We start from the raw sequence: 23352 nt of genomic DNA, 5'->3' as shown, positions 1-23352 counted from the left end.
TTAAATAAGTAATTAGAGGCACTGAAGAAGGCCTCATCCAGGAGTGAGCAGGGGAATATAAACTCCTTAAGTCTCCCAGGCTCACTGGGGAGAGCCAGTTCTGGTTCTCTGTCAAGAAACGTGACAGGTCCTGGGGTGGGTGAGGATGGGGAAGGGCAGGGAAGGCTAAGGTGGAGACAAGAGTTGGCATCTATTGAGCACTTCCTATGCATCAGGCTTTGCCTCACTCATACCCTACCCAGTGTTCTCCTAAAGACAGTGAAGCTCAGAGTGGGTGAGCCCGTTGCCCCAGGCCACACAGCTAGGAGATGGCAGAGGTCACAGGCCTGCCTGACCTCAGAGCAGGTTTTCTCAACCTAGCTGCTACTGACATTTGGGGGCTGGATAATTCTTTGTTGGAGGTGGGGGCAGTCCAGGGCCTTGTAGGATGTTTAGCAGCCATGACCTCTATCTTGATGGATAGACGAAAGTAATCCATCCTCCCACTTGTGACAACCAAGAATGTCTCCAGACATTGCCAGATGTCCGGTGGGGGCCGCCACCCAGCAGCGAGTTTCTGTTCACTTTCTTTCTCCTTTTCTCTGCTTCTGGTGGCTTTTGTAATAAGGATCAGCCTCTTTCTCCCAACCTAGAGAGGCGGCCGTGGAGCCAGAACTGGCTAGGTGAGACATCAACTTGTTTACTGGCTGGCTGTGTGACCTTGGACAAGTTCTCCACCTCTCTGTGCCCCAGTGTTCCTATCTGTACATGCCCCCTGCCGAATTATATCAGGAGGTTTAAATGAGTTTGTACAATGTGCACATAAGCACTGCCTGGTAGACAAGTGTGAGCCGTCGTTAGCATCAAGGACCTTTGTGACAAAGTACCGGCGCAAGACCGCAGCCTCACTGGTACCGTTCTCCGTGTGAGAAAGGGGAGAAGCAGGAGCCAGGGGAGAAACCATCCTCCACAGCATCTGCTGTTGTTCCCTTTCTGCTGTACCCCCCACCCCACGCCCTCCCCCAGCCCTGGAGGAGTCAAAAAACAGCCAACAGGGATGGCTGTTTAGTCCCAGAGGATCACAAGGTTATAAGAACAAAAGCTGCCACTTCCTCTCTCCCTGCAGTGCTGTCTGTGCGTGGACACCATCTGACGAGAGTGTAGTTCTTTTTATGACCCTGGAAGGTATAAAAATACAGATAAACAGCGCATTTTATCACTGAAATTGGCCCTCGCATTTTACTGATCTACAGCGTGTGTTTTGTTACATTTATGTCTGTTAGGAACAAGGTTCCAGGTTGCTGTCCTCATTTAGGTCTTGAGAAAAATACTGTCACGAAATCATTCCTGGGCCTCCTTACAGTGCAGGGGGGTGTGTGTGTGTGTGCGCGCGCGTGCGTGCATGCATGCAACTGTGCAGCTAAAATTCTGCCTTGCCCCAGAAGGAAAGGTCCCTCCCTAGAGATTGCCTGGCCTGGGCTCTCATCTAGTCAAGGGATGTTTGTGTGAGTGTGACTTCTTTGCTAATTGGCGTAGAGTTGATTACAGTGTTGTGTTTGTCTCAGGTATACAGCATTATACATATATATATATATACACACACACATATATATATTATACCTGTTATACATGTATAACAGTATACTCAGTTATACATATATATATATATATATATATATATATATATATTCATTCTTTTTCAGATTCGTTTCCCATATAGGTTATTACAGGATATTTATTGGGTAGAGTTCCCTGGGCTGTTTGTTGGTAATCAAGGAATCTGAGGCCCAGGACAGGCCAGTGCTTCATCCATGATCGGGGAGCAGCTTGGCTCAGCGGTCATCTTCTGAGTGTGTCAGTGAAGCCCCACTGCTGCAGAGCCGTGCCCCGGTCTCCGTGGCACAGAGGAGCTGTCTTTCCAGCTCGTGGGGCAGATGTGGTGGTGGGTGATGGGTGGATGGGCCTTCTACGAGGTGATTCAGGGACCCAGGCGCCCTCCTCCTTGTGGCTACACCCTCCTCGAGAGCCTCAGAATCATCTGCTTTCGGCTGACTGGGAGAAGAATTTGGAGGCTTGCACGGTTTTATGGATTTTTATAAAAACTTCGGGGCTTCCCAGGTGGCTCAGTGATAAAGAATCTGCCTGATGTGCAGGAGATGTGGGTTTGATCCCTAAGTCAGGAAGATCCCCTGGAGAAGGAAATGGCAGCCCACTCCAGTATTCTTGCCTGGGAAATCCCATGGACAGAGGAACCTGGCGGGCCACAGTCTATGAGGTCACAAAAGGGTTGGATACAACCTAGCGGCTAAACAACAACATGGGCCTAGAAGTGGATCAGGCCACCTCTGTCCGTGTTGCATCAGTTGATCCAAGGTCACCTTCAATACTTAACTGCAAGGAAGGTTGGGAAGCGTAGCCCGGCTGTGTGCCTCGGAGGAAGAAGAGACAGATGGGTGAACAGCTGGCCCGGTCTAGGCTGAAAGCTGCGTGGGCAGAGAGTACTGAAACGGAGGTGCAGGTCACCCATGCCCCCAGTTTGAGGTTCTCAGTAGGAGTTCATCTTTTTTGTTCTTATTTATTTGGCTGCACTGGGTCTCAGTTGGGGCATGCAGGATCTTCAATCCTCAGTTGCAGAATGTGGGATCTAGTTCTCTGACCAGGGATCAATCCCAGGACCCCTGCATTGGGAACTCAGAGTCTTAACCACTGGACTTGGGTTAGCCCCAAGATCTCATCTTTTTGAGCCCTGTCCATTGATCACTGGATGCCTGGTCTCTTGAGAGACCACCCCCGCCCATGATCAGTCTGAGAATCCCAGGGCCCTGGCTAATCCATTCCAGAAGGAGTCAGCAGCAACCCTTGTCTCTAAAGGGTTGCAGAGAAGAAATGGGGGAAAGGGGTTCATTTCCTGAAAGGCCCTGTTCTCTGGGTCAGGCCAGCAGTGTCTCCTTTTCCAGGGAGGCAACAGCCTCTCTCCCAAGGGCTACATGTCACCTCACACCACCCCAGGCCCAGGCTCTCAACAGAACAGCACTGAGATGACCCAGGGCCTCAGTTCTCATACGTGTGCGCGCGTGTGCACACACACACACTCCTCAGAACTGGGCATAGCAGAAGTTTGTCGCTTTGGTTAGCCAGTATCCATCTGAGGGATCCCCAGATGGTGAGCAGACTCCCGCCACCGCAGACGCTGACCAGGACATGTATTCTGAGGCTGGAATACGGACTGCTGCTGCTGCTTACTTGCTTCAGTTGTGTCCAACTCTGTGCGACGCTATGGACTGTAGCCTGCCAGAGTCCTCTGTCCATGGGATTCTCCAGGCAAGAGTACTAGAGTGAGTTGCCATTCCCTTCTCCAGGGGATCTTCCCAACCCAGGGATTGAACCCGGGTCTCCTGAACTGCAGGCAGATTCTTTACCGCTCAGCCACCAAGGAAGCCCTAAAGTCTGGACACACCCTCCTGGGTCTGGGAATTGCTGGAATGGCACGGAGGCCCAGCGTCAGGTGGACCTTTAAAGGCCACTGCTGCAGAATGGCACCATCTCCAGGTGCCAGCCGGAGCCGTGGCGACCAGCTGGCAAGCGGCACACTCCAGCGTGGCATCCTGGCTGGGCGGGCACTCTCTGGGTTCCCGTCAAACCTGTTTCTCCAGTCTGCCATCAATCGAATGCCGCACCTGACACTTTCCCAAATGCCTCCTTTACATTAACCAGAGTCAGTCTCCAAGAGCCCTGCCTGCTGTACCTGGTCACCGACCCCCTCCCTCCAAGGAGCTCCTTGGTTGCCAGCTTCCTTCAGGGCCATTCCAGGCCCCAGGCAGGTCTAACAGCCTCCACCCTCAAGGGAAAGGCCAGGATTCCCATCTCTCCCCTCCAGGAGATTTCAGAGCAAATTTCCAATGTCTTTTCACACTCCTTCAACAGTTAGGTTCCTAAGAATCAGCATAATTGGTATTCTTTGTAATCCCATGTATTTTCATTTGTGCTTCTAAAACCATTATCCTGAGAAGAGGTCCACACTATTCCCTTGATGCCAGAGGGGTCCAGGACACCAAGAAGGTGAGGACCCTCTGAACTGTAGCCCCCAGACTGCTGGTACCAGTATTCCTTCATCTACAACGTAGGTCTCCTTCGCCTTAGGATCTGGTTGGAGGACCATCCCATCCTCCCTGCATGGTTCTTATTGGAAGAAGGTCCTTAGTTCTTCCAGGGGTGAGCTCCTCTCTCCACTCTGTAGAGCCAGGCAGTCCCTAGAGAGAAGTCATTGTCACATGATTCACTCTCTAGTATCAGCTCATTGATTAAGGAAGCAAGACTCCTGACCCAAACCTGGCCAACCAGTTCCTTCTCCGCAGTTGTCTTTTTAAAACTAGAACTGGGGGAAACTGTTACAGCCTCCCTGGTGGGGACTCATGAGTTAAGAGTAGTTTTGTTTTCCACAAAGTGGGGGAAGGAAATTTGAGTAGGAAAGGAAGCTGAAGAGACAGAGGAAAGGCGTAAAACGGGGTGGGGCGGTGGGGAGGGAGCTGGCAGCATCCTGACCCCTGGCCCAGCTGCGGCCCTGCCCAGTAGCAATCTGGTTATCCATTGTCTGCTTGAGCGTCCCACTTTTTTTGGCCTAAGCTGGTTGGAAACAGAGTTTGTCCCCATTTGTCTTGTTCCCACTGAACCTCCAGGGTCCTCACAGTGCCTGGTGCATAGTAGGTATGCAGTCAACCCCGGTCAATGAATGAATGAACAACCACGCACATGCAAAAGAAGAAAGAAAGTCCAAGGTACAGAGGGGAGAGGGGTTAACTCTACGTGGGCAGACATCAGGAACTGCCTGGGGTGGGAGGAGATATTCTAAGTGGGATTTGAAGGGTGAATAGGAGTTCTCTGGATGACGATTGTAGGGGGAAGAGGTTAGTGAAGACAACAGGGACTAGGCTGAGAAAGAATTAATATCAGATACAAACTTAGGACTTGTACATATAGGGGCTGATCTGGGGCTAAATCCTGTATTCCTGATGATGCCAGAGCTGCAACCGGGTATCACCCATGTAAGTGAGTGTCTGGCTGCCCTTTGGCTCCCCTCATGGCCCTGTGCATCTGGGTATCACCCATGTGAGTGAGTGCCTGGGCACCCTTCAGCTCCACTCATGGCCCTGGTTCTCCTCCCACCCACCCAGCAACACTCCTACAACTGCCCTCACAGGGGGCCCTGATAAGCCCCCCAGATCCGGAAGACAGATCCCTTTCAGTCCTGATCCTCCCTAACCTCTGAGCAGCTTTCCACACTCTGACCTTGCCCCACACTGCTGCTCCTTGGCAGCTCCTTCACTGTCCCCCTGGGTCTCCTCTCCCAGCCCCACCCCCATTCCTTAATTATCCGTGGCCTTCCAGGCCTCTTGCGCCGCCCTCACCCGGGACGCCCTCATCAGCTCCTGTAGCTTTGCGGACCACTTAGTACTGCAGCCTCCCGGAGTTCCAGCTCCATCAGCTCCAGAACCCCCTCTCCTCCAGACTGCAGCAAACCCCTCAGACCCAAATAGGACTCTTCACCCTCCCCCTCCTGCCCATCGTTTGTATCCGTGTTCTGATTGTGGACACTTTCCCCATCTACCTGCCATGAGGAGCAGATTCCTGGCCCCACAGAAGAGAAGAAGCAGACTGGCCGAGGGACGGGGCTGAGCACATAGACGGGTCTGCCTGACTCGGGTCCCACTGCTTGGTTAGGACGCAGGACGTGGCAGTGTTTCTCACCTCTGACCCCCGGGGCCTCCTGGGGCTGGGGCAGTAAATGTTGACCCAGTCAATTTCCACCACGCTTGGAAGTAGCGGTCAGCTGCTGACCACACTGTCAATTATTCAGGCTCCATGGGACTCCTGCAAGAACAACGGTTTAACTAAAACACAGCTCCGTCGTCCTCACATGCCCAACTTGCCCTCAGAGGCCTGAAGAGGGATGGCCAGCCAGCCCAGGGCATCTCCCCAGGCCCTCGCTCCACCCCCCCACCCCACACCCTACACTTACATCCAGGATTTGCCAGGTTCCCTGTGCTCAAATCTCCTGCAGGTTTTCTCAGGCCAAGGCCTGAAGGGCAGAACCAGGACCAGTGGCAGGAAGTGACCTGAGGCACATTTCAGTTCAGTGCCCTGGGACACAGACTTTTCTTGTGACCAGAGGCAGGCACTCTGGGAGGGAGGGAGCCCCAGTGTAGTGGGTTCCTGCTAGTTCACACCAGGCTGTGGTGGGAGGGATGGTTATCCATGGGAGAGACCAGGGCTGCCTAGGAAAAATAACTAACATTTTAAGCTTGCTCTAACATTGCAGAACTCTCAATAGCACGTGTTGTCGCGTGGCCTTAAGTCTTTTTCTTGGAACCAAGTGGTACATTAAAAAAAAAATGTGTTCACTTGATAAACAAGTCAAGGACTTTACTGGGGCTCCAGGGTGAGGCAAGAGTATCAGTTCAGCCCTGCCCTCCAGTAATAGATGTTGTTGTTCAGTCGCTCAGTTGTGTCCAACTCTTTGCAACCCCATGGACTGCAGCACTCCAGGCTTCCCTGTCCTTCACTATCTCTGGGAGTTTGCTCAAATTCATATCCACTGAATCAGTGATACTATCTAACCATCTCATCCTCTGCCACCCCCTTCTCCTTTTGCCCTCAAGCTTTCCCAGCATCAGTGTCTTTTCTAATGAGTTGACTCTTCACAGGAGTAACAGGCAAGTTTGGTCTTGGAGTACAAAATGAAGCAGGGCAAAGGCTAACAGAGTTTTGCCAAGAGAATGCACTGGTCATAGCAAACACCCTCTTCCAACAACACAAGAGATGACTCTACACATGGACATCACCTGATGGTCAATACCAAAATCAGATTGATTATATTGCAGTCGAATATGGAGAAGCTTTATATAGTCAGCAAAAACAAGACCAGGAGCTGACTGTGGCTCAGATCATGAGCTCCTTATTGCAAAATTCAGACTTAATTGAATAAAGTAGGGAAAACCACTAGACCATTCAGGTATGACCTAAATCAAATCCCTTACAATTACATAGTGGAAGTGACAAATAGATTCAGGAGATGAGATCTGATAGACATCGTGCCTGAAGAACTATGGACAGAGGTTCATAACACTGTACAGGAGGCAGTGATCAAGACCATCCCCAAGGAAAAGAAATGCAAAACGGTTGTCTGAGGAAGCCTTACAGATAGCTGAGAAAATAGAGAAGCTTAAGGCAAAGGAGAAAAGGAAGGATACACCCATCTGAATGCAGAGTTCCAAAGAATAGTAGGGAGAGTCAAGAAAACCTTCCCAGGGGTCAATGCAAAGAAATAGAGGAAATAATAGAATGGGAAAGACTAGAGATCTCTTCAAGAAAATTAGAGATACCAAGGGAACATTTCATGCAAAGATGGGCACAATAAAGGACAGAAATGGTATGGACCTAACAGAAGCAGAAGATACTAAGAAGAGGTGGCAAAAATACACAGAAGAACTGTACAAAAAAGATCTTAATGACCCAGATAACCACAATGGAGTGATCACTCACCTACAGCCAGATATCCTGGAATGCAAAGTCAAGTGGGACTACGAACAAAGCTAGTGGAGGTGATGAAATTCCAGTTGAGCTATTTCAAATCCTAATAGATGATGCTGTGAAAGTGCTGCACTCAATATGCCTTCAAATTTGGAAAACTCAGCAGTGGCCATAGGACTGGGAAAGGTCAGTTTTCATTTCCAGCCCAAAGAAAGGCAATGCCAAAGGATGTTCAAACTACCACACATTTGAACTCATCTCACACACTAGCAAAGTAATGCTCAAAATTCTCCAAGCGAGGCTCCAATAGTACCAAGAACTTCCAGATGTTCAAGCTGGGTTTAAAAAGGCAGAGGAACCAGAGATCAAATTACCAACATCCTTTGGATCATCAAAAAAGCAAAGCAACAGAGTTCCAAAAAAACATCTACTTCTGTTTTATTGACTACACCAAAGCCTTTGACTCTGCGGATCACAACAAACTATGGAAATCACAACAAACTTGGAAAATTCTTCAAGAGATGGGAATACCAGACCACCTGACCTGCCTCTTGAGAAATCTATATGCAGGTCAAGAAGCAACAGTTAGAACTGGACATGGGACAATGGACTGGTTCCAAAATGGGAAAGGAGTACATCAAGGCTGTATATTGTCACCCTGCTTATTTAACTTCTGTGCAGAGTACATCATGCAAAATGGTGGCTGGATGAAGCATAAGCTGGAATCAAGATTGCCAAGAGAAATATCAATAACTTCAAATATACAGATGACACCACCCTTATGGCAGAAAGTGAAGAGGAACTGAAGAGCCTCTTGATGAAAGTGAAAGAGGAGAGTGAAAAGGTTGACTTAAAACTCAACATTCAGAAAACTAAGATCATGGCATCTGGTCCCATCACTTCATGGCAAATAGATGGGGAAACAATGGAAATAGTGAGAGACTTTATTTTGGGGGGCTCCAAAATCACTATAGATGGTGACTGCAGCCATGGAATTAAAAGACGCTTGCTCCTTGGAAGAAAAGCTGTGATCAACCTAGACAGCATATTAAAAAGCAGAGACATTACTTTGCCAACAAAGATCCATCTAGTCAAAGCTATGGTTTTTCCAGTAGTCATGTATGGATGTGAGAATTGGACTGTGAAGAAAGCTGGGTGCTGAAGAATTGATGCTTTTGAACTGTGGTGTTGGAGAAGACTCTTGAGAGTCCCCTGGATTTCAAGAAGATCAAACCAGTTAATCCTAAAGGAAATAAGCCCTGAATATTCATTGGAAGGACTGTTGCTGAAGCTCCAGTACTCCAATACCTTGGCCACCTGATGCAAAGAACTGACTCCTTAGAAAAGACCTTGATGCTGGGAAAGATTGAACGGAGAAGGAGAAGGGGACAACAGAAGATGAGATGGTTGGATGGCATCACTGACTCTATGGATGTGAATTTTAGCAAGCTCTGGAAGTTGGTGATGGACAGGGAAGCCTGGCGTGCTGCAGTCCATGGGGTCGCAAAGAGTCAGACACGACTGAGCGACTGAACTGAACTGAACTGAACTGAGCTTCAGCATCAGTCCTTCCAATGAATATTCCACAGTTGATTTCCTTTAGGATTCAAGTAATAGTACTGAATGCTGATAATAAGGTGATTTACAAGGTGTCACGGAAGGTTCTAGACATGTGACGTGCTTCAAAGCACACTACCAACATAACCACCCGGAGGAGGCGGCTGCTGGAACTGTCTCCATTTTACAGGCAAGGAAAGATTTTACAGAGGAGGTGCAGAGCATGCAGCGCAAGGTCACGCCCCGGGAATCTGAGCCCAGGCGCCTGACTTTAAGCCCTCTGACCCAGGTTGTATGAGGGGCTTTGGTCAGGGTTAGGCAGACGATCACAGAAATAATGATCTAAGGACAGAGCCATGGAGGAGAGATCAGAACTAATCTATCCAGATTGAGGGGAGGGGTGACAGATCAGAGACAGCTTTCTTGAAGTGTCCTTGAAGCTGAGAGCTTCCAGAAGGGGAGTTCCACAGGGGAAGAGTCCAGGGAAGGAGGAACCTTCCAAGTAGGGGGCACTACCAGAGCGAAGATCCTGGGGTGCCAGTGCCCCCGCCAGGATACCCTCAGGGCGGCAGGCAGTGCAGACCAAGAGCTGTGTCTTAGCCACCTCCTGGCTGCACCCACTTCCTGTTTGTCTGCAGCTGTATTTTTAGATGTCTTACTTTCAGATGACACTGGTGGGCTAGCAGGATCTGGGCCCCCTCAGTCAGTTTTTTTATAGTCTCCCACCTCGGGTTTCTGCATCTCAGCCCATCCCCCGGGGTCCTGAGCTGAGGGGCCGATGGGAAGTGCCGGCTTCCTGTAATGCAGGTAACTGACTGGTCCACTGGGCATTGGGGCCACTCCAATGCCAGTCAACACCAGCTCTCTCCGCCTCTCCCTTCCAACTGCTTTCTCTCTTTCTTCCAGCCAGTTAAATTCCACTTCAGTCTAAGATATCTCTCTCTGCCAGACACTGGGCTGGGTACTGGCAAGACAGCCCTAAAAATGACAGGAGGCACCTTTAGCATCATATGTGCTAGAGTCAGGGTGAGTGTACATAATTCACAGTGCAGACTGGGACTCGTATGAAAGTAAAGAGGTCTTACTAATAATTATGGTGGCTACTCATCTCACACGCTAGTAAAGTAATGCTCAAAATTCTCCAAGCCAGGCTTCAGCAATATGTGAACTGTGAACTTCCTGTTCAAGCTGGTTTTAGAAAAAGCAGAGGAACCAGAGATTAAATTGCCAACATCCGCTGGATCATGGAAAAAGCAAGAGAGTTCCAGAAAAACATCTATTTCTGCTTTATTGACTATGCCAAAGCCTTTGACTATGTGGATCACAATAAACTGTGGAAAATTCTGAAAGAGATGGGCATACCAGACCACCTGACCTGCCTCTTGAGAAATCTGTATGCAGGTCAGGAAGCAACAGTTAGAACTGGACATGGAACAACAGACTGGTTCCAAATAGGAAAAGGAGTACGTCAAGGCTGTATATTATCACCCTGCTTGTTTAACTTCTATGCAGAGTACATAATGAGAAACGCTGGACTGGAAGAAGCACAAGCTGGAATCAAGATTGCCGGGAGAAATATCAATAACCTCAGATATGCAGATGACACCACCCTTATGGCAGAAAGTGAAGAGGAACTAAAGAGCCTCTTGATGAAAGTGAAAGTGGAGAGTGAAAAAGTTGGCTTAAAGCTCAACATTCAGAAAACGAAGATCATGGCATCCGGTCCCATCACTTCATGGGAAATAGATGGGGAAACAGTGGAAACAGTGTCAGACTTTATTTTGTGGGGCTCCAAAATCACTGTAGATGGTGACTGCAGCCATGAAATTAAAAGACGCTTACTCCTTGGAAGGAAAGTTATGACAACCTAGATAGCACATTCAAAAGCAGAGACATTACTTTGCCAACAAAGGTCCGTCTAGTCAAGGCTATGGTTTTTCCTGTGGTCATGTATGGATGTGAGAGTTGGACTGTGAAGAAGGCTGAGCGCCATAGAACTGATGCTTTTGAACTGTGGTGTTGGAGAAGACTCTTGAGAGTCCCTTGGACTGCAAGGAGATCCAACCAGTCCATTCTGAAGGAGATCAGCCCTGGGATTTCTTTGGAAGGAATGATGCTAAAGCTGAAACTCCAGTATTTTGGCCACCTCATGTGAAGAGTTGACTCATTGGAAAAGACTCTGATGCTGGGAGGGATTGGGGGCAGGAGGAGAAGGGGACGACAGAGGATGAGATGGCCGGATGGCATCACTGACTCGATGGACATGAGTCTGAGTGAACTCCGGGAGTTGGTGATGGACAGGGAGGCCTGGCGTGCTGCGATTATGGGGTCGCAAAGAGTTGGACACAACTGAGTGACTGAACTGACAGTGTAAACCTGGGCAAAAAAGATGCAAGGTTGCCCCAGTTAAGTCTAGAAAGATGGAAAAGTGAGGGGCGACTTGACAATGGAGGACAAGTGGAGGGGAGTCTCGGCAGGGGGGATGGCATGTGTGAAGTCATGGAAGGGTGGGGACAAGTGGAGAGTTTACAGAGGCAGTGTGCTATGGAGAGTCCAGGGTGGCCTCCAGGTAGGAAAAGGTGGACAGTTTGGAACTGGGGCTTCCCTGGTGGCTCAGACAGTAAAGAATCTGCCTTCGATGCCGGAGACCCAGGTTGGATCCCTGGGTAGAACAGGGAGGCAAACACCCAGCAGCTCTGCTAGCCGGGCCCATGGCAGGCATCACTAATCAATCACAGCACTCTCCTTCCTGCTGATTCATCCTCACAGCCCTCGATACAGAGCCAGGGGCCAGTCACGACCAGTGGTCAGGCTGTGTACTATATGAAGCCAGCAGTGGCTAACAAGTGTGGACTTAGCTGGAGAGGAAGCTGGAGCTCAAGTTGAGAGAGGCCTAGAATGTGGGAGCAGGAGCTAGAATATTCCCTAGTATTAGGGAACCAGCAGAGGATGGTAGAGGGAGGGATATAACTAGACTAACATTTGAGGAGTTTCAGGAAGGTCACTGCCATTGGTGGGAGGAACTGGGGCAGAGGAGGCAATGAAGGGCATGTCCAGGTGAGAAGAGATGGGCTCAACTGAACGCTGAACAGGGAGCAGAGAGGTGGATCTGACGGTCTAGGAGAGGTTTGTTGCAGGGGCAGTGAGAAGAGAAAGGTGGTTAGGATGACTCCGTGGTCTCTGGGGTCCCGGCCCAGCGTGGGCAGGTGGAACAGCACAGCGGGAGGTCCTGATAGGAATCTTTGTCCAGAAATCACCCTGAGATTCTGGGCCCCTGTAGGAGAGAGGCCCAACAGGTTTGGTGGGTTTACCACTGAGAGCATCAGAGCCTGGAGAAATTTGCCTTTTGAGGAAACTAACAATCGCAATATGCCTCTGTCCCCCACTCAGAGACCTGCAGGGAGAGGGCAGGAGAGCAGGTGCCTGGTGGTTCTCCCCAGCATGGAGAAATGGGAGCCCACAGGTACTGACTGTAAAGTCTGGGGGTGACTGCAAGAAGGGGAGACTGACATGTCTTTACCCGAATGGTATGGACTTAGCCATGGACTGCCACCTGCCCTAAGACCACCACAGGGGGACGTGACGACACAATGCCAGGATAGAGTCCTTTGGATTCTGGTACCTGGGAGTTAGAGAGGTCAAGCCAAGCACAGGATGTGGGGAATTGGGAGGAGGTGGAGGTGATGGGCTCCCTGGAACCTTCTTAGCCTGGGGCTGGGGTCTCGGCACTGGAGGGATGTGGCTGAGGGGTCACTGGAAGGTGTAGCTTTGTCTGGGAGGGACCAATTGTGCCTGGGGGAGAGGCCTGGGATTGGGTCCCTGGTCAGAGGGGCCTGGGGGCCTCCACTTACTACCTCCAGACCTGCAGACACCACAGCCATGACTCACAGGAGGGGAACCACAGCCTGGCCAGGTGCTGCTAGAGGGATGGCCATTTTCCTGCTTCTGCTCCCCTGACCCCAACCCTGGGGGGTGAGCCCAGAGGAAGGGTGTGTGTGTGTGTGTGTGTGTGTGTGTGTGTGTGTGTGTGAGAGAGAGAGAGAGACAGACCCCACACTCACACAGAAGAAGTGTGTGTTTGTGTGTATGTGTGACAGATCTCACAATCACACGAGGAAGGGTGTGTGTGTGTGTGACTGTGTGACTGTGTTTGACAGACCCCACACTCACACCTCCAGCCCCCAGAGCTCCCAGCTTAGCTTACCTTGTGGAGGAAGAAGAAAGTTTGGGATCAAATTTGAGCCTGAAGTTTTGAAATGACCAGACCTTAACGAGAGAAAGATTGCTTTCATAATCAAAAGCTGTCTGAACGTTTGAAAATGGACCAAATACTATCAAAGGTGCATAACTCCCCACTGGTGGAGGGGTTTGCAGAGCCCAGCTGGTCGCTGTTATTGAAAACATAAAGCTGTGCCATAATTGTAACCCAGGGACCTGAAAGTCCTTAATAAACCGTCTATGAGGGGAACACAGGAAACGGTCTGATTTGAAGGGGAAAGATGGTTAGAAATCAGGACAGAATGAGGCTTTTTTGAATGGATCAAGCAGAGGGACCCAGGAAGCGGGACACCTATCTCTCCACTCACCCCTCTCTGCACGGTCTGGGGGCAGCCTATCTCAGGAAATGCAGGTCACCGTGTTATTGGTTGGTGCCGGTAACACCTTCAGATCAATGGCGAGCCCGCCTCCCAACCCAGGTTGGTTTAAGGACCAAGGAGACCTCTCCTCCAAGGCCGAGGCCAAATCTCAGGATCCCATCACCTTCACTGGGCCAGGTGGGATAGGCCTGACGCAGCGTCACGTGGATGACTTTCCAGAGAGGAAGCACCTAGCAGCAGAGAGCTCAGGCCGCACTTAGCCAACCACCTCTGCAGCCAGGGTGGGAAGATAGCAGAAGGAGAGCGCAGGCACAGGAAGAGCAGAGCTTCAACATAAGAGACACAGGCATGGGCAGGATTGGATTCCCCCAGCGCCCACCCACTGGTAAACAGGGCTAGTTGGGGACCTGACCTCAAGGTCTAGCTCTCTCCTGGGGGTCAGGGGACGTAAGGAGAGAAAGGACTGCGGAAGGGAGTATTGCTCCCCAGGCCTAGGGCTGCAGAGGGGAGTGTGAATCAGGGCCTCTGAGGCTGAGGGGTCTGTGGCAATGCGGGGGCAGGGGTGGGTATGAGGTCGGGGACTCTCGGGAGGTGGACATCTGAGCATCATCAGATAGAAGGGACGCTGCAGCCTCGGAGGGAAAGCAGGATGGGAGAGGACGGGAAGGGAGCCTCGGAGGAGCCAATGGAACGTTCAGGAGAGGGAGGAAAAGCTGCGGGAACTCGCCTGAGAGCCGGGCAGCCACCAGATCCTGGCCGGGCTCTGGCCCCTCTGGCAACTGACAAGACGCATCTCTCAGCTGCTCTGGGAAACCAAACAGCCTTGAGCCTGCCCAGGTGGGCGGCAGGTCAAGTTTACCTCCCTGCTTCCTGCGCCCCTCCTCCGGCTCTGGCTGCCTCTCAGGGCCGCCTCTGAGACAGCCCCCCATACCCCCTCCCCCTCAGGGCCCAGCGTTCCAGGCTTTCCCCTCATCAGAGTTCACCAGGCAGGTCTGAGTCTCTCACCGGAGTCCCTGGCCAAGTTCAGCCTGGCTCGCTGCCCCCCGTCTCCTCGGCTTACAGCAGGAGCCAGTTGAGGCCCATTTGCAGACAGAGCCACATGCCAGGCCTGGGACCCTCCCCACCGAAGGTAGCGAAGCCAGCCCACTCCCCCTAAGTTCATCCGTGTCAGTTCCCGCAAGAGGGCTTATGCTCCGGCTCAGACACTCGGACCCAAGGAACCCAAGTCCCTCCCTGGCCCCTTTCTCACCTAAGTCATTGGCCCACTCCATGCTCTGTGTAAACTGGAGTCGATCTTCAAAACCCAGCCAGCCCAAGGCTTGGGGCATGGGGAGGCGAACGGGGAACTGGGGCGTCTCTCAGCTTCAGTTTCCCCTCTGTACGTAACCCATGTATCAGCTGGGCTACCCACCCCCAATCCTTTATGATTTCAAAAATATCAGTTCAAAGCCATATTCCACACCCTGTGGAAATGCAAAGATACCGCCTATGCTTTGGAGCACTCTGGTTTATGTTTTCTCCCTCCCTTCTGCATCAGAGCAGCAACTTCTGCTAAATTCGTTTAGTGTCTGGATCGGGCCTCTGACCCAGGTCTGCTGTTTTGTTTTCACAGCGCCCTGACTGAGACGTGGAATGTGGCCGTCGCCTTCTGCTATTTCCACCAGAAACCCACCGCAGAGGTATTTGTGTGGAAGGCAGGCAGAGGGAGATTTCGGGAAGTCAGAGGGAAGGTTTCAAGTGCGACAATAAAAACTTCAAACAGACATTGGACAGTCCTGTTCTTTAAAGTTTCACCCCGGAGAAGTTTTCATGGACCCCTTTATCTCACACAGTTCCCCAGCCTGGCTCTTTTCTTTTCCTTTAAAAAAATTTTTTTAATTGAAGCATAGTCAATGTGGGCTTCCCTGGTAGCTCAGCGGTAAAGGATCCGCTTGCCAATGCAGGAGACGTGGGTTTAATCCCTGGGTCGGGAAGATCCCCTGCAGAATGAAATGGCAACCCACTCCAGTATTCTTTCCTGGAGAATCCCATGGATGGAGGAGCCTGGCAGTCTACAGTCCATCAGGTCACAAAAGGCTTTGACATGACTTAGCTGTTAAACAGCAACGACATGGTCAATGTACAATATTATATAAGTTACAGGTGTACAATATAGTGATTCACAATTTTTAAAGGTTATACTTCATTTTTAGTTGTTATAAAATATTGGCTATATTCCCTGTGTTGTACAATAATCCTGGCTCTCTTCCTCATCTTCTTTTTCACACCTCTCTTCCTTGAGACTCAAAATAGTCCAGTGGTTAAATGCAAGAGTTCTGCTCCCATATGGCCTGACTCTGTGAGCCTGGCTTTGCATCTCATCAGCTATGTGATAATATGAGAGTTACCTAACCTCTCTGAACATCAATTTCATCTTTCTCTGAGGATAATAAAAGCTGAAGATAACAGGATTGGTGGTGAGGATTTCATAAAGCAATCCATGGGAAGCCCTTAGCAGAGTGTTAATAATGTCAGCTATTATTATTTTTCAGTTCAGTTCAGTCACTCAGTTGTGTCCGACTCTTTGCAACCTCATGAATCACAGCATGCCAGGCCTCCCTGTCCATCACCAACACCCGGAGTTCACTCAGACTCACGTCCATCGAGTCAGTGATGCCATCCAGCCATCTCATCCTCTGTTGTTCCCTTCTCCTCCTGCCCCCAATCCCTCCCAGCATCAGAGTCTTTTCCAAGGAGTCAACTCTTCGCATGAGGTGGCCAAAGTACTGGAGTTTCAGCTTTAGCATCATTCCTTCCAAAGAAATCCCAGGGCTGATCTCCTTCACAATGGACTGGTTGGATCTCCTTGCAGTCCAAGGGACTCTCAAGAGTCTTCTCCAACACCACAGTTCAAAAGCTTCAATTCTTCAGCGCTCAGCCTTCTTCACAGTCCAACTCTCACATCCATACATGACCACAGGAAAAACCATAGCCTTGACTAGACGGACCTTTGTTGGCAAAGTAATGTCTCTGCTTTTGAATATGCTATCTAGGTTGGTCATAACTTTCCTTCTAAGAAGTAAGCGTCTTTTAATTTCATGGCTGCAGTCACCATCTACAGTGATTTTGGAGCCCCACAAAATAAAGTCTGACACTGTTTCCACTGTTTCCCCATCTATTTCCCATGAAGTGATGGGACCGGATGCCATGATCTTCATTTTCTGAATGTTGAGCTTTAAGCCGACTTTATCACTCTCCACTTTCACTTTCATCAAGAGGCTTTTGAGTTCCTCTTCACTTTCTGCCATAAGGGTGGTGTCATCTGCATATCTGAGGTTATTGATATTTCTCCCGGCAATCTTGATTCCAGCTTGTGTTTCTTCCAGTCCAGCGTTTCTCATGATGTACTCTGCATAGAAGTTAAATAAGCAGGGTGACAATATACAGCCTTGATGTACTCCTTTTCCTATTTGGAACCAGTCTGTTGTTCCATGTCCAGTTCTAACTGTTGCTTCCTGACCTGCATACAGATTTCTCAAGAGGCAGATCAGGTGGTCTGGTATTCCCATCTCTTTCAGAATTTTCCACAGTTTATTGTGATCCACACAGTCAAAGGCTTTGGCATAGTCAGTAAAGCAGAAACAGATGTTTTTCTGGAACTCTCTTGCTTTCCATGATCCAGCGGATGTTTGCAATTTGATCTCTGGTTCCTCTGCCTTTTCTAAAACCAGTTTGAACATCAGGAAGTTCACAGTTCACGTATTGCTGAAGCCTGGCTTGGAGAATTTTGAGCATTACTTTACTAGCGTGTGAGATGAGTGCAATTGTGCGTAGTTTGAGCATTCTTTGGCATTGCCTTTCTTTGGGATTGGAATGAAAACTGCCCTTTTCCAGTCCTGTGGCCACTGCTGAGTTTTCCAAATTTGCTGGCATATTGAGTGCAGCACTTTTACAGAATCATCTTTCAGGATTTGAAAGAGCTCAACTGGAATTCCATCACTTCCACTAGCTTTGTTCATAGTGATGCTTTCTAAGGCCCACTTGACTTCACATTCCAGGATGTCTGGCTCTAGATGAGTGATCACACTACCGATTATTATTTTTAACCCCCTCCAAATTTTCCTACTTTCCGGGAGGAGGGAGGAGGGTCCGGGATGGGGAACACATGTATACCTGTGGCGGATTCATTTTGATATTTGGCAAAACTAATACAATTATGTAAAGTTTAAAAATACAATAAAATTGGAAAAAAAAAAATTTTCCTACTTTCCTAGACAGAACAATTCAAACTTCTCAGGCCCTGTCCCAAATCTTGCCATCTTTGCATATTCAAGTCCAGGAAGTCTCAGGCACAGAAGGACTGTTCTTTGAACACGATTGGCCCTCCTTTACTGGCAATCAGCCAAGGTTGTGAATGGGCTCCATCACAGGTAAAGGGGCTGAACAGTGACCCCCAAGCCAATAGGTACTAAACAAATCCTATGCCTTTCTTCCTCTTTCTCTCCTCCTCCCCTCCCCTAACCCCAAAAGGCTGAAAGTAAACAGCACTAAGGGCTTCCCAGGTGGCTCAGTGGTAAAGAATCTGCCTACCAATGCAGGAGACGCTGGTTCAATCCCTGAGTTGGGAAGATCCCCCATAGGAGGAAATGGCAACCCACTCCAGTATTCTTGCCTGGAAAATTCCATGGGCAGAGGAGGCTGGTGGGCAACAGTTCATGGGGTCACCAAGAATCCAACATGACTGAGCACGCACACACCACCAAGGCATGTACGAACAGCACTAACAGCAGTGGCAGATCTGGGGCCTAATGGGAATCTGTCTCCAACATTACTGAACTTTTGGGAAGGAGTTGCTGTCTTTCAGGGGTCTCTATACAGCCTGGAGTTTCTGGGGCCATCTTGTCTACCTCTTGGGAAACCCTGCCTAATGAGGATGCCTAATGAGGATGCCAACACAGAGAAAAAGAGACTACTTCTCAGTGATGTCATCTGAGGTTCTAAATTCTGCCATACCTGGATTTATCCCTTGAGTTTTCCGATGTTGTGTGCCCAGAGATCTCCCATTTCTTGTTTAAGCTAATTTGATACAAAATTAGATCAATACAAAAGTGAATGAATCTTGACTAGTGAAGAATTTCAACTAAAAATGGGGTGTATAATAAAACAAGGGGGCATGTCATGGAATCCACTGCAGAAAGCACAGCCAGAAACCAAAGGAATGAACAGGCTGCTTCTGACTCCACATCTCTCGCTCTTGACCTCTCTCCCTGAGGCCACACAATCTCCCATTCCTGCTTTTTCTCTGCATATCTCCTTTTTTCCCCCTCTGCAGATCAGTGTTTCTGCTGATTCATTGGCTCATCTAGAAAAGGTCCCAGGACAGATTATTACTGGCCCAGAATTGGTCACGTGACCCTAAACCATTATTGTGATTGGCCAAACAGGGGCCATTACCTCTGGCTGGGTCCAGGCCCACCTAAACCAAATAGACTAAGAGAGGGTGAAGAATGGACTTAAAAAATCTAATTACTGTTTTCAGAATAATGGAGACTGAATGCCAAATACTGCTCTGCCCCCTGACAAGTCTCTGTATGGAGTTAAGTGAGTTTCTGTTTTACAAATCAATGGAGCCCTGAGTAAGCTCAGGGTTAGTCCCTTGTCCTAGAGGAACGGTTCTAATGGAAGCTTTCACCTGTGACAGCAGCTTATGGAGGGCTGGTTTCGCTTGGGCTTTCACTAATCTCCATTCTAATCACACATGAGCCAGAGGGGACTGGTTCTGACTCAGCCCAAGCAGGAGGCCTTCCCTTGGCATCATTGGAGTTTTATAAAGGTCCTGTTACATGGAATCATAAGGAGGCAGGGAGTCCAAGGAGAGAAGTCAGGGAGAGAGGAGGGGATCGTAGAAGAGCCAGCCTCTGAGCAAGTCCTTCAAGGATGGACAGAAAGAACTTCTCAAGGCTGCAGTCAAGAAGACAAGTAGTTGCAAGTGTTGGCGAGGATGTGGGGAACTTGGAGCCCTCACACACTGCTGATGGAAATGCAAAATAGTGTACTCGCTTTGGAAAACAGCCTGGCAGGTTGTCAAAAAGTTGAACATAGAGCTACTGTATGACCCAGTCATTCTACTCCTAGCTGTATACCCAGGAGAAATGAAAATGTGTCCATGCAGAAACTTTTACATGAATTTTCACAGCAGCATTCTTCATAATTGCCCAAAAGAAGAAACAACTCAACTGTCTGCCAGCCGATGAACGGATAAATAAAAACGTGGTTTGTCCACACAATGGGATATTATTCCATCATAAGAGGAAATAAAGTACTGATATCTGCTACAATGTGATTGAACCTTGAAAATCTTAAGTGAGAAAAGCCAAGGGACTTCCCTGGTGGTCCCAACACAGGGGACCTGGGTTCAATTCCTGGTCAGGGAACTATATCCCACAGGCTGCAACCAAGAGTTCACGTGCTGCAATGAAGATCAAAAATCTTGCATGGGACAACCAAAAACAGTCAAATAAATAAATAAAAATAAAAAATATAAAAAGAAAAGGAAACCAGTGACAAAAGACCATATGTTGTATGATTCCATTTATGAAATGTCAGGCATAGAAAAATATATACAGGCAGAATGTAGATGGGGGATTGTCTATAGGTGTGGGGGGAGGAGTTGGTGCAAAAAAAAAAAGTGAATGATGCTAATAGGGATTTGGAGGGGGATGTTGCAAATTGGAGTGATGGTTTTGTAATTGTGAACACAAAATATTCAACAAAACATTGAATTGTACACTTTAAACAGGTGGTGAATTATATTGTATGTGAATTATTATCTCAGGATAGCTATTAGCAAAGAAGAAGAATAGAATATATCTAGAGGTAGGAGAAGGGGGCCTAAGCTGCAGAGCAGCCTGGAAACTCCAAGATGTCAGGATCACCCATCTGATCAGCTGGCCACCCTGCCCGCCCCTCGTCCCTTGGATTCCAAAACAAGTGAAGGGAATTGGGGGCTGAGAGTCCAGCCCTGAGGTGCAAAGAATAACAGTCAAAGGAAAAAGGGGGAGAGAAGAAACTCTATCTCCAAGGCCAGAGGTGGGTAGGAAGCTCCACAAGGAAGCAGAGGGTCCTGGTGATCGATGCCAGTCTGAGTCACTGGCTCAAGTGCCGGGGAGAGATCAGAGATCTGGTAGCACAGGACTGTGACATGTGCGGGTTCCTCGGTGTGAAGGCTTGGTCCTGGACGACCCCCTCCACTGTCACCCACTGCCTGTCTGTGGAGATGGTTCCAACATGGCCTTTGGCTGCAGCTGGTTGCACAGGTACGGACCTCTGACCCCAGCTGAACCAGCCTTAGTCCTTTCTCTGGAATTTGGGACCTTGACAGAGGAAGAGGCGTTCTCTTCAACAGGCTAGCTCACGTGAGCTAGAAGGTAGTGAAGGGCCGAGCCTCCTCCCCCTACTCCCCGTGGGTAAGGCTGAAAAGAAGAGGGCGCTGCTTCCCCAGCTGTTGGGAATGTTCTGAGGTCCCCATGGAAGGAGCTGTAAAGTGTGAGCACCTGGGAGCACTTGGGCAGCGTGGGGCTCTGTGCACCTTGTCGGGAGAGCCCAGAGAGACTGGAGCTGCAGCAGAGAAGCAGGTAAGGAGGGTTCTCGAAGAAGCAGCACTAGTGGGGGAAGGTGGAGAGGGGCTGGCTGTCCCAGCAACTTCCCTGGAGAGGGGTTTGGAAATCACAGACCAGGGCCATTGGTACCCACTGCCCTCGGTCACAAGTCCTAGGGAAGCAAAAGTTCCCTAGGAGCAGCAACGTGACGGCCTTGTTAATGTGGTGAAGAGTAGATATTCTGTGCCAGCAGGCCCATTATACTTTTCAAAGCATAGTCACCTCCACAGTCTCATTTGCTCCTTCCCCAGATATGTTAGAGAAAGATGTAGCATTCTCTGAGAGCTGCCAGGCCCAGGCCCCTTCTAGAGTAAAGCTGCCTGGCTGACCCACCCTTGCACACTGGATTAAGGTGTGTACCCAACACAAAGGTAGCCACCCCACAGGTGGGCCAGAGGCCTGGGGAGGAGCCTGGCTGAGCCCCATGTACTGAGCACAGATAACAGTGACCAAAGGAGCCCACGTGCTTCCCTCTCGGGGTTTGAGAGGCAGCCTCCGGAGAGAGGCAGAGCTCTGTTTTTGCAAGGCCAGAAGCCAAGAGACACAGTAAGAGAACAGAGATCGAAAGCCAGGAATGAATAAGAAGTGGTGGCGGCGGCAGCCAGGAGATGGGATAAAGGTAGGAGAGAGGCACTGGGGGGGTGAAGCAGGGAGCATGACGGCTGAGATGGGGGAGTCAGCTTGGAGGGGCCCTAGAGCAGACCAGCTTTGGCAGATGGCACCCCGTGGCCTGGCACCAGAGAAGCACTGGACCCTCAAGGGCCTGTCTGCACAAAATGGAGTCGGGAGGCTTAGATTGCGGTCTTCGTTGTTGTCCTGAGCCTCCTTATCAGGAACCCTCAGGGACCACCTGAGTCACTGCTAGTCCTTAAGGCTGCCTGGTATACCCACCCATGAATCTCTGGCCCAGCCAGAGGAGGCCATTCCTGGCCAAGGTCAGCACATCTCAGCGGGGTCCTTCCTCTTGTTTGCCCCCGTACCCTCTCTTCTTCAGAGGGGTCCTTGTCAGGGGCAGACCACAGGGAAGACCTGTGATGTGGTGACATCAGTCAGGCCTTCAGCCTCAGGGATAAGTCTAGAGAGGTACCCAAAGCGTCAGTGAGAAGCTGATCAAATTAAGTCAAGACACGAAGGAAACTTCTCTTCTTCCTTCTTTCCATCCTTTGTTTACTCAAGTAAACTTGACTCTCAAATGTGTCACTGATTCAGGCACCCAGCAGAGTCCAATCAACTATGACCAAGGGACCAGGGTTATGTAATACTCATGGCTCCCAGGGCTCAACCCTGGTGCTGGGTCTTCTTGGAGGAAGAGGGAACAGGGTGCAAATTAAGACCTAAAATATGTGCACTAAGCAGAGAGATAAAATCAGGGGATGGGAACTAACATTTTTAAAAAATTGATAAATGTCGAGTGCTGTCCATACAGTTTTCAGTTTACTTAAGGCTTCCCAAGAACTCTGCGAGATAAGCATTAATAGCCTTGTTGCACAAATGAGGGAAGTTAGGCTTGGAAAGTTATGGCGATAGCCCAAGACGTTGAATCTAGTAAGGGGTGAGGCTGGATGAGAGTTCAGTACCATCCAAGGCCAGAGGTTATGCTCTTTCCTCTGTACCACACTGCCTGGCACTGATTGGAAATGATGTTTCTGCCCTTGCTTTGCTGAGTCTCAAAACCCCACCAACTCCGTTTCACCGAAGGGCCTTTGAAACTTTCAAGCTCACATTCATCATCATTCATGTATTGTTCCGTCGCTCAGTAGTATCCAACTCTTTGCGACCCTGTGGACTGCACCACGCCAGGTTCCTCTGTCCTCCACTGTCTCCCCGAGTTTGCTCAAATTCATGTTTATTGAGTCAGTGATGCTATCTATCTCATCCTCTGCCACCTTCTTCTCCTATTGGCTTCAATTTTTCCCAGCATCAGGGTCTTTTCTTATAAATCAGCTCTTTGCATCAGGTGACCAAAATACTGGAGCTTCAACATCAGTCCTTCCAATGAATATTCAAGGTTGATTTCTTTTAGGACTGATGGGCTTAATATCCTTGCAGTCCAA

At 49.5% G+C, this 23352-nt stretch overlaps 1 long non-coding RNA gene across 1 annotated transcript in view; it reads right to left on the bottom strand.

The window, feature by feature from the left end:
• Window positions 1-1679: 1679 nt before the first annotated feature.
• Window positions 1680-23352, bottom strand: part of LOC132346632 (uncharacterized) — a 33122-nt gene continuing 11449 nt past the window's right edge. The window contains exons 2-4 of the long non-coding RNA XR_009496549.1: window positions 13268-13329; window positions 5725-5847; window positions 1680-4229 (exon numbers count right to left, since the gene is read on the bottom strand). This is a non-coding gene — a long non-coding RNA (uncharacterized lncRNA). The remainder of the gene's footprint in view (window positions 4230-5724; window positions 5848-13267; window positions 13330-23352) is intronic.

The sequence above is a fragment of the Bos taurus genome, chromosome 11, assembly GCF_002263795.3.
Source record: "Bos taurus isolate L1 Dominette 01449 registration number 42190680 breed Hereford chromosome 11, ARS-UCD2.0, whole genome shotgun sequence".
Lineage (NCBI taxonomy): Eukaryota > Metazoa > Chordata > Mammalia > Artiodactyla > Bovidae > Bos > Bos taurus.
This window is presented reverse-complemented; position numbering and strand designations above follow the sequence as displayed.